Here is a 12,313-nt window from a genome sequence, read left to right as displayed (position 1 = left end):
TTGCGCCATCTGCAGTGGACAGGGTCCCTGCTCTTTGTCCTGGGATTTTCAAATAAAAAGCCCAAATCTCACCTGCGGTCCTCCCAACAACTCCAGTTCAGAGGGTCAATACTGGAGACCACCTTTTTCTGTACCACTCTTCCAATGATCAGAGACATCCAGGAAATGGTTCCATCTTTCCAGCCAGGAGCGAGAGTTCCAGTCCTAAGATTCCTAAGTCTGCTGGCTTCCCGTATACTCCTATTGTTTTTGCATGTTGACAAATGAGGGCCCTGCAGTGGTGCCTCTACAGGCAGTGTCTATGATATGAAGGTGACCTGTCGGACTCCATCATGATCTTCCCCAGCACTGAGGGCGAAAGTGGCTTGGTGGGAGATGGAGGTGAACAAGAGCTGCAGGATGGCCTTCCCTCCCCATCTGTCCGTGACTACGGTAGTGATGGATACCTCCACCTTAGGGTGGGGAGCCCATCTGGAAATCACAGACCTCTGGTCTCAGGAAGAACAGGTCCTTCACATCAATATGTTAGAACTGCAGGTGATTCAGCTGGCGCTCAAGGCCTTTCTCCTCTCCAGATCTTGACGGATAACTTGACAACAATGTGGTATGTCAACAAGCAAGCGAAAGTAGGGGCTCACCTTCTTTACCTGGAAGCATTGAGACTGTGGTCTTGGGCACTCCGTCAAGGGATCTTGCTCACTGCCAATCAAGTAGCGAGATCTCTGAATATCAGATTCTCCAGCATAATGCAGTGATATATTGCTGACCACGATGGGTGCCTTCTACTAGAGGTAGTCCAGGATATCTTTGCTGAGTGGGGTACTCCTCAGGTGGACTGTTTGCCTCCTTCGAAAATGCTGAGTGCTGGCTGTTAGTACGTACAAGTGGCCCAACTGACCGATGAAATTTCTCAATGCGGAAAACAAGAATAACAAAGACCCCACAATAATTAAATTGAGCAATGACCAGGTAAACTTGATTATCCCAAAAGGTTATTGGTAAGAATTAATCAATTGTACACAAGTTTGCAATTTTAATAGTTGCTCCAAAGTGACAAGGTGAATAAAGTGCTCGAGGTAGTGCCCGTGGAGGGATAGGGATGTGGAATTAAATAGACAGTATTTAAAAGATATTACAAGACTGAGTGTGACCTGTCTAACAGAGTAATAGGGCTGACTAAACCACCCAAGCAATGCAATGTCATGAATGCAGAATATTTACTCCTCTGCTGGGTTAATTCAATAAGTACAGGTCCGATTTGCTAGTAAAGTGCTGGCAGTTATGCGCCCTCCAGTATCCATCAAGGGGAGCTTTGGGGAAAAAGTGTTTCAGTTGGGGTAGAACTTTCAGCTATATTACATGTTTCCCAAATACCATTGATTCACTGAGTTCCCAGAAAGATTCAAGTCATTCTCATTGCCTCAGATTATCCAAGAAGGGTATGGTATGCAGACCTCCTGTGCTTCTCCACATGTATCCCATTATGACTTTCATTCAGGCTGGACCTTCTCTCCCAGTAGGAGGAATGGTTCTCAACCCCAATCTCCAAACCCTCCAAACGTGCTTGGCTATTGAGCAGGGACAGAGCTCTTTCAGCTACCATTAAAGGTCCTAGACACCATCTTCTCAATGCACTACCCCTCTAACAAATCTGCTTACTCAAGCTGAAGGCACAACTTCGTTGTATGGTGTGCCGAAAATTATGTGGACCCCTTGCAGGCTAAGCTGTCTCAGGTCCTGCAATACGCTCTTCATTCTCAGAGGGATTGTGTAATATACAGTGTTAAGGGGTATTTAGCTTCCTTGCCTGCATTCCTCTGTCTGCTGGACCAGCCAACCTTTTTCCAAGTCCCACATTGTCATACATTTTTAAAGAGGTTGACAAACCCCCTTTGTTGTGCCGCAGTGGGGCCTTAATTTCGTCTTGACTTTTCTAATGGAGTCTCCATTTGAGCCCCTACATAATTGTCCCATAATGATGTTAACTTTTAAAACTTTGTAAATAGTGGCAATCACCTCAGCCAGATGGGTAAGTGAGATTACATCCTTTTCATACAGACAAATTGAGATTTCAAACAAGGGCTGCTTTACTGCCAAAAGTGGTCCTTACTTTCCACCTGGGTCAGTTCACCACCCTCCCAACCTTCTATCTTCTGCCCTTACCACTAAGGAGGAGGAGTGATTGCATCAGTTGGATCGTAGGCTGCCTGTAAAATACTTTCTGGACTGCACCAAGGACATACGACTGGCTAATCAGCTCTTTGTCATTTACTACAGTGTTAAGAAAGGAAAAGTGGTAGAGAAAGGCATCAACTCGAGATAGATCATCCTATGGGTCAATACCTACTATGCCTTGGCAAAGAAACACCCATCCAGAAGAACTTAGGACTCATTCAACCAGGGCAAAATCCATGACTTCTACTCTTGCCAGTAGAGTTCTCATCACAAAGAACTGTAAAGCTGCAAAGTGGGCATCACCTCACTCATTTGCTGAGCACTACAGCCTGCATTCTGAAGTGCACCCGGACGGCCACTTCCCCAGAGCTGTTCTTCAGGATTTCCTTGTCTAATCATCCATCAACCCTCAGGGTATTGCCCTCTAATCTATTCTACAGGTGAGGAATCTATTGGTAGAAGTAGCCATCAGATACTAAAGTTACTTACCTGCGGTAATGATCTTTCTGGTGTACACTCCATCTCACTAAATTGCCCGCCTCCCCGTTTAATGGATGTTTTATAGGGAAAGTTAATAAGGTTCCACTTTAAGGTTTTGGTACTTCACTGCTCTATCAATGTCAGTCTGTCAATCATCTTGGAAGTTGGTAAAGAAATGGATGGAAAATTATGTTTCTATGCCGGTACGGGCACCATATGGCTTTGATGACATGAGCAGACACCACTTTCGACATTCATATGAAGCCAGCGGCCATAATGGGACGGGAGCACTTTGAAATTTCCAGATCCAGTCTGACGCCTGAGATTGTTCCACAGGTGAAGAATCTGCACCTATCCACCAAAAACATTGTTTCCACAAGTAAGTAGCTTTTTCTTTAACTACTTCCAATTTTACTACAGTTTTCTTGATTTCAGCTGGCTTCTTCCAACTCCTTCATTCTGTTTGACCCCGGTAGGGAAGGACAGCTATAGTAATGACTGTCCTATAAAGTTGTCTATACATAATCTTATTATTTACATAATTTTTACTCTTCATCAGGATTTAGTTGATGATATTCTGAGGCGGGCATGTCCAAATGGAAGCTAAAAACTACTAATAAGTCAACAATAAATATAAATTTTATAACCTCAAGAATAATTGTAAGTCATGTAGCTGTGAGGCTTGATCGGACTTGATTTGCTGACACTCATCTTGCAGGGAGTCAACTAGTCCTTCTCCTTCAGTGTCCACACATTCAAAGGAGTCTGACTTGGTGAATCATTGGCTGTTGTCTGCATTTGGCTCTTTGTCTGCAAAGAATCCACTGTGACAATCTGGCACATTTCACATCTGTGTTAATCACAATGATCACTTGGTGCAGGTTTTTCCATTGAAGCTCCTGATAGTTCTTGTGAACATACTTTTTCAACAAGGCCCGGTCTCCAGGGTTAAGGTAGTGGCATTGCTCCTGCTTCACTGTTGGCGTCACCAAGTTGACCTGACAGAGAGAAATGCACCACATCAGCCAGTCCTTTGCAATACTCATGACAATGTCATCTTTGAAGTTTCCAACAATTGCAGGGACAGAAGGAATTCTTATGACTATCCCCATCAGCACTTCATGTGCGTAGTCCTATTCCATTTGGTGGGCTTCTGACGCTCGTCAAAACAAGTTGGAGTGCATCAGGCCATTTGAGTGCGGTGGAGGCACACACCTTCACAATCATGGACTTCAATGTGCCGTTGACTTGCTCAGCAACTACTGATGCTTCTGGTCTATAACGTGAATGGTATTTCTGGTTGATTCTTAGGGCTATGCACAGTAGCTCAATTATATTATTCTTAACATGTGTCACATGATCCGATTCTAAAGAATACGGCATTCCAAGTCTAGGGGTCAACCTTCACATTAACAGTTTGGCTATGGTAAGGCAATCACTCCTTGTAGTTGGGAATGCTTCAGCTCACCTGGATAAAAAGACACACTACTACTAACATATATCTAAACTTTTAACAAAAAGCAATTTCCACAAAATCAAGCTGTATTTGTTTCAGTGGCCCACCAGATGTTCCTATGTAATTTATGAGCCCGCCCAGCTGTTTTCTTGCTCGCATTTACCTTCTGGCATGTAATGCATTGCTGACACAAGTTTTATTTCATGGACCGAAAATGGGAATGGCCATGGAAGGGTTGGGCCTTTGCAGACAACATGGAATCTAGTAACCCAAACCTCCCTGTGTTTGAAACCCAGTCTCTCTTGAATCTTTGATACATCCTACTTTTACTCACATTTCTTTCTCATTCTTCGGTGCTTCATGTTAGAGTTCTCTGAGCTCATTGAATTAATTATTGTCAAAAACATACTGGTCACATTGTCACTGTCATTTTTACAGGGTTCACATACATTGAAAGAGCTGGACTTGAGGACAATATATTGTCACCTGATTGGCATATTGGTTGACCGATGTGACTATGTAATTTCCATTATTGTATGAGGCATATGTTACTAGAGAAATTTCTATAGGTAATTGCAGTGCATCAGGAATATTCAGAATGTGTACTTCATTATGTCTTGGGGAACTTGAGATTGTCATAAAACCCTTTATTGACAATAACTGCCCAAAGTCATGTACCACGCCAAACCCATATTGACTGTTAGTGTAGATCATAACTGTAAGATACTGGGTTGTTGGTTGACTGTGGTATAAGCCCTGGTCAAGCAGCAACCACAATCCTTGTCAGGGTAAGGCACCAGCAAAACCTAAATTAAACTGTGCTCACCCCCTTGGTAGCTTGTCACAGAGCAGTCTGGTTTAACTTATAGGCAATGTGCAAAGTAAAAACGCACCACAAACGGAGACCACAACTGACTTAGAAAAACAGTGCAATTTCTAAGAAATAGAACAACACCCAAAGGACTAAATTCCAATGAGTGTAGAAGTGGAGATATTGAATTTTTAAGTTGGTAGTGAAAATAGTTCCAAAAAGCACAAAGCGATGCTGGAGATATCTGGTTGCAACGGACCGGGACAAAGTCACAAGTTCAGGACGACCGCAGGCTAACTAGAGGAAACCGTTAGGCCCGCTGAGCAGAGTACCCCAAATCCTGGTTGTGGAGTGTTGCGTGGATCTGCGTCCAAGATGCACTGTGCAGCCAAAGTGATGCGTCGGGTCCGAGATGGGTCAAGGCTGCAGTGCGAGGTCCTATTGCATCTTCATCAAGGATCTCTTCTACGGGACTTGTGAAGAGAAGTACGGCGTCAGAGATCCAATGGCAGTTGGTAATGTGCCGGTTCCGAGGAACTGCGAGCTGAGATGCAGAGTTTGTCGTCGAGTCTGCTGTCAGTGAGAGATGTGAGGACTTGGGCTGTGAAAGCAGCATACCCTAGGGGCAATGGGTCAATTCAGATGACTGCCGTGGGTGATGCGGGTCTTTGTGATGAGTCCAGTCCATGCAACAACAATGATACGTTGGTTCAGCTTTTGGATGTGCCGCTCAGCTAACCAGATGCTTCGGCTCTGCTTGGGGATACCCAGCTCCTCACTCCTGTCCTGCCAGCGACGGCCCATTCAGTCACACCTAAGTTTCCATTGTCTGTGGCTGTCTAGGAGGAATACACAAAGCCCAACTACACCCAGTCATGTGCCCAGCTCGTCTCTTCAACTAAGGAGGAGGAGCATTGCCCCTCTGCTTCAACTGCAAGCTGAAAACAAAAACTAAAATGATTATAAAATTCTGTTATTATCCTTTTTTTTTTTTGTATTCAGCTTGCAGTTGAAGCCAGGCAGGTGGGGCTGGGCTCCCCACGTCATGGGGGAGGAGTGGTGGTTGCACCTTAAGTGCACATGGCGGTTTAGCTGGCTGACTCAGGCCGACCAAACCGATATTCGCACTCTGCATGTTCTCCACTCAGGTTGCATTATAACCTGGGTAGAGAACATGCACAGGCTGTGAGTCCCTGTCTGAGCGCCGAACCACAGCGCTCAGACCAATCACATTGATGCTGTAAGGCAGCATTGTGATTGGTCAGAGGATTCTGGGAGGCTGTGTGCTTGCTGCTGGATGCAGACAGGAGGACGGAGTAAGAAGAGGCGACGGCCGCCTGTATTAAGGTTAAGTCCAATTTTTTTGTATTATTTTCCCTTTCCCTCCCTTCCGCCGCACCACCCTTGTTCGGTAGCAGCCGCTACTGCATTTGACCAGAGACAGACTGCAGTCACTAAATGGCCAAGGCAAAAAAAGTATATAACAAGGGTATGCAGTTCCTTTCAATAGAAAAGGTAAAAACGGTTGGACAAACACTAAAGGAGCAAAAGGGGGTCCATTCCCTTAGGAAAAGGAGACCTTGCATACCCAAATGGGTGTCATGCTTCATCATAAGGCGTGCTTCTCGTCACAATGGCGCTGAAATGCCTAAAGGGCACCCACAAGTGGGGCTCTTTATCGGGGATCTTTTTATCCCAATGCCGTATGTGAAGTGTGGGTGTAGGGCCTGTTGTGTAGATTGGTGTATGAAAGTGAATATGTGTAAGAAAGTGTGTGTTAAAATAGACCAAGTAGTCCTCTAGATAGAATTGTACTTTAATAAGTGAGACTGCTTATCCGGTTAAAACCGTGGTGGCTATCACCAGACACAATAATCTATGATAGCTTTAAAAGGTCTGTGGTCCCTATTTTGGAAGGAAACATGGACAACCACAATAATCATATGCTTAAATAGATTGTATGTTTTTCGTCCAGCCGGACAAGAATTTATTTTTATATATAAGTTCAGTTGATTGTGATTCAAAACATTAAATGACAAGTGGGCCCAGCCGTGACCCACAGAACACAAGGCAAGCCAACGAAAAACAGAATGGCCAAAGGCAGGGTATAAGATGTGTCTGTTTGTTTGTAATCACTATGACAGACTTAAATGTCAATTTTCACACCATTGATCATTACAATATTATAAAATCATATTGCATATGGTGCTTTTAGTGTCGACGACGTTTCGATGCTATTCACAACAATATAAAGCATCATCTTAAGGACAAAGGATAGTTCATTGTTGTCTTAAGCTTATTCACATATTTTGCCTATATCGCATTACTGTATCAACATTTACAAGGGAATAAAAGGGGGGAGAAAAATACAAAAAATAGAGATAAGTAAAACTAAACTGCTAGGCATCTGATTGGTGACTTCTGTGAGGATGAATTGATGTGTGACACAAAGGACTAGAGTCTAGTTGCACAGTACTCATGCGGCTTGTGCCCGAGATGTCAGTGAAGGTTGAAGGCGCAGTGGTTTAAGGTGTTAAAACGGCAATGTCAGTGAAGGTTGAAGGCGCAGTGCTTTAAGGTGAAAAAACGGCGATGGATGAAACTGCAAAAATGGGGAGGAACCATTGGGATAAAGGCGTATCATAGTTGTTCATGGGATGTGAATCACAAGGGGTGGTGGCGGGCGACGCAATGCACGTGCGGTGAATTTTTAAAAAACCGATAGTGCTGTTGTATTTAAATTGTGGCTTTAATTTCTCAAAGCAAGCATTAGTATTACGTTGCTGGTGTTGACCATTATTTATTTAGCGGTTCGGTACAGATTGCCCAAAGTAAAACAGTGTTGTTAAAACATTCCTTAAGTTTGAAGGATGAACAAGGTTCAACGGTAATGACACGCTTGTAATACGGCCCAGTAGATCCGTAACGGGGGCTGACAGCCACTAAATCTGTGGTGACAAACAGTCTATATTAAAACTGGCATTCAGATGTGATTATAAAAACGGAGGGTGCTAAAAACGGTGCAGTGAAAAGTAATTTACCATCAATAGGCTATGGGCCTTCCTTGTATGGTTTAATTCCTGATATCAATATATGTCAGTCCCGGATCGCATTTGAGGCTTTTGGTTAAGTAACAATTCCGCTAGGTTGCACCTCCTAAAATACAAAGCATTCAATTATCAGATTAGGTCTAAAATTTTAACCAAAAGGGGCTGGTCGCGAACACGGTTTGCCAGAGTTGTGGTTACTTACTTGAATAAAGGCGGAAAGTCAGGGCACGGGGGCTCCTGCTGGCGCTGGATAGCGTGTGAGGTGAAGCAGAGTCTCCAAGTTACTTTATGACTTTGGAGCCAAAAATGGTGGGTGATGGAAAGAGGCAAGGGACTAACAGCCTCATGGTCCAGGGGCGGTGGCCATCTTGGAACGGCAAATTGTTGTGCTCGTGTAGCCTTCTACGGTGGTGGCCATCTTAGAACGTCAGAGAGGAGTGGGAAACAGTGATAATAACTAAGGTGCTGCCGGCGCGTGTGACAAAAAATGGTGAGCTGGTGGTGTTTAAACGGGGCAAGTGACATAGATTATGCAAGTTTCTAGCATGATTATGTACAACACATTGAGTCACTTGTATCATTTATATCCAGTTTCTGTATTGGAAGGAATATCACTGATTGTCTATTATAGCAAGGAGGTCCAGTCCTCAATACGATTGAGTCCATTCCTGATGCTATTAGTCCTAAGAATCCAGTGCAGTTCCTCCTTATTTAGTAACGTTGAGACATCAGCTCCCCTAGGTGGGGGTTTTATCATGGTTATGACAGTCCACGTAAGATCTCTCTCATTGTGTCCTTTTTCAGTATAGTGATCCACAAGCGGGCGTTGGCTGTCTTGCAGCGTATCCGACTCCGGTGTTGTCCAATCCTTAGTTTGATCTTCTGGCTTGTTTGACCTTCATAGATGAGTTTACAGGGACATAAAATTGCATATACCACATTGGACGAATTGCAGTTAGAAAAATATTTTCTTTGAAATTTAATGTCACCATATTCAAAGCATTTTCCTTCTATGATTGAATCGCAGCAGACGCAGCTGCCACATTTGGCATGCCCTGAGAGAGTTGGAAGGCCCCATGCATCATTGAGTGTGGCCTTTACTGTTGTTGTGGGAGGGAAGCACGTACTAAGTGGTCTTTTATGTTCCTGGCCCTCTTAAAGGCAAACATTGGACGCTCAAGATTAAGCGGGGCAGCATTTAACACCTTCCAGTGTTTTAACACACTTTTTTTGATGGCATTAGATTCTGGAGTGAATGTGGTAACACATCAAGTCAAGTCAAGAAACTTTATTCGGTTGTTTCTGTTGACAACCATAAAAGCAATTTACATTTTACATATATTAACACATTTTGTCATTAAAAGAAAAATGAGCCAATTAAAAGAGTGACTTTAACAAGACAATAGTACACACAAAAGTTGCAAGCACAATACACATTCAGGTTATTATATAAGAACATTCAAATATCATTAAAAAAAAGTCATTTCAGTTAACAGTACTATTATCCTTCCATGCTATTTCTAAATTTCATCGCCTGTTTTAAAAAACTACATACATACAGGGTACAGTCACTTCTTAGCAGCTGAAGGTAGTAAAGTGCTGGTCTAAATTGGGAGAAGTTCATTTTTTTTAGGCAGGGTTTTAAGTAGATCTTCCTCGGTATATCGTAAAAGGGACAGAAAAACAAAAAGTGTGCCAGGTCTTGCGGAGACTTATCGTCGCAGCCGCAAGCCGGCAACACTTGTCCACGATGAGATCCTTTAGGTACAGCTAAAAGTAAGTGAAATAGGTTGAACCTGAACCTTGTCAGTAAAAAGCGATCGTAACTAGACATTGGCCATGTTAGATACGGTTCTATGAGCAGGGTACTTTTTATTAATACATGATTTCGCACACTGTCTTTTCTTAATTCACATGTTTCCCTGTGTTGATATCTAGAAGAAATAAAAGCCTTCTTAACCGTAATGACATCTAGTTTGGTAATCGTTTCAGGGTGTGAGAAGAGTTCAGGTCGGCCTAAATCAGAAAAACAGTTGCTCAAATACTTTAACCAGGGAACCTTCAGCCTATTTTCCCAAGTAAGAGCTTCTCTCAATATAAGTTGTGTGAGTGGTATATTATCATTTAGCCAGCAGTTTAACCAACATATATGGGGATTTACTGCCATTTTATCGCATAAGAAAGGAATACCCAATTCTTCATGCACAGAAAAATTTGCTGTTCCCCTGGGAACCCTTAGAAAATTGCTTTAAAAAGTTGTTTTCAACAATCTCTAGTGCTCCCAAAGGGGCATATCCCCATATCTCGCTACCACAGCAAGCCTTAGTAACACTCTTGGCCTGGTAAAGTTGGAGTAATGCTGCTACTGGGCTATATCCCATTTTTCTTGAGAAATCAAATATAGCAGCATTTGTCCTAATTACCTCTCCCTTCTTTTTTTGTATCACGGGTCTCCAGTTCAGTTGACTGTCGAACAGGACTCCGAGATAGGAGAATGTATTTGTTACAGGGATTTGTACTCCATTAACATTTAGGCGATTTGGCTTTTTATTTCCCTGACCTACCTTCATTACGAAGGATTTAGAGTTATTTATGCTTAGGTCTCTAGATTTCATGAAGGAATAGAAGGAATCTAGTAAAGTTTGGAGTCCATTGGCAGTTCTAGATAAAAGGACTGCGTCGTCCGCATAAAGCAGAACCGGCAGACCTTTACGGCCAATGTACGGATAATCTGTATTAGTATTTAAAAGAAACTCCTCCAGATCATTTACATATAAATTAAAAAGGAACGGGCCAGGATGCATCCTTGGCGAACCCCTCGGTACACTCCAAAATCTTTTGTCACATTTAGATCTTGTGTGTATCTAATGTTCGCTTTAGTATCGGAGTGCATATCTTCTAACAAATTAATTAAATTCTGATCCACACCCATTTTCACCATGGCGTCCCAGAGCTTCCCTCGACTCACACAATCGAAAGCCAAGGAAAGATCCATGAACGCCATGTGAATTGTTCCTTGTCGGGCCTTGGTGTACTTCCCTATGATTAGATATAAATTTAAGCATTGGGAAATCGTGGAGTGACCAGGCCTAAATCCATATTGGATTGGGGATATTATATTATTTTCCTCTGCCCATGTGACCAGTCTATTTAAAATTACACCCCCCCCTACTTTGGCAACAGAATTAATTAACGATATAGACCTATAGCAGAGGGGGCTATTGCGGTCACCTTTTTTGAACACGGGCACAATTGTTGATACCCCCCATGATTTTGGGCATCCGCAGGTCACAGCCGCATTAAGTACGGCCGTGAGAACTGGTGCCCAAAGTGTTATTTGGGATTTAAAGAGATCAGGAGGAAGTCCATCCGGACCTGGGGCCTTGTTGTTTGTCAGCCCTTCAATTCCCTTCACAACCTCTTCAGTTGAGAAGATTAACAGATTTTCTTTAAAATCAGCTAGAGTGTGTTCTGCCTGCAACTCATTGTTTTTAAAAATAGAACTAAAGTGGTTGACCCATTCTTCCTCTGGGATATTAGTACCCACAGTGGAATTACATGATTGGTCAAATAAAGGTTTGTTTATGATGTCCCAAAACTTCGAGCTGTTTTTCAGTGTTTCAGGTTCTAACAAGGACTCCCAAACACTTTTTTTTACAACTCTCTTGCGGTTTGCGAGGGACTTCTTATACCTGGACCACATATCCTTAATAAGGATCGGATCTCTGGGTTTTGTTTTTAGTGCTTTCTTGAGCTCACGACTGGCCTTGGAACAATCTTTATCAAACCATTTTGGATTATTATTTAGGTTTACTTTCCCTTTGACTGGTACCGTTAGCAGTGACTCTACTTTTTTCGCAACCTCCTTAAAAGATGCTAAAATTTGTTGTGGAGCTGAGTCCGGAGATATACATACTGATAATTCAGGGCTACACATATTGTTAATAGAGGTGTACAAGTTTTCACAATCCACCATTGACCACTTTAAGCGACGCTTTCCGTTTATACATTTAGTGGAACCACGATCCATACGTGGATTTCGTTTTTCAAATGCTTTCCCACCCATTTTAATGCATATAGGGTTATGGTCGCTATAAATGCTCAATTGAATGCAATAGTCCTGAACAACATTGGCAAGGTCTGCCGATAGTAAGATATGATCTATATATGAACCTGTTGCGTGGCCTTTGAATGTGGGGATAGGAAAGACAATTTGGTCCGAAACTATGGACATTACTGAAATAAGATTGTTTTCATTCATTAGCGCATTTAGTTCTATACCGCGCCGCGAATGATCAAAATGAAATCCCTCCAGGCTGTTACAACCCAGTTCACCAACAG

The sequence above is a fragment of the Lissotriton vulgaris genome, chromosome 8, assembly GCF_964263255.1.
Source record: "Lissotriton vulgaris chromosome 8, aLisVul1.2, whole genome shotgun sequence".
In the NCBI taxonomy this organism is placed as follows: domain Eukaryota; kingdom Metazoa; phylum Chordata; class Amphibia; order Caudata; family Salamandridae; genus Lissotriton; species Lissotriton vulgaris.
This window is presented reverse-complemented; position numbering follows the sequence as displayed.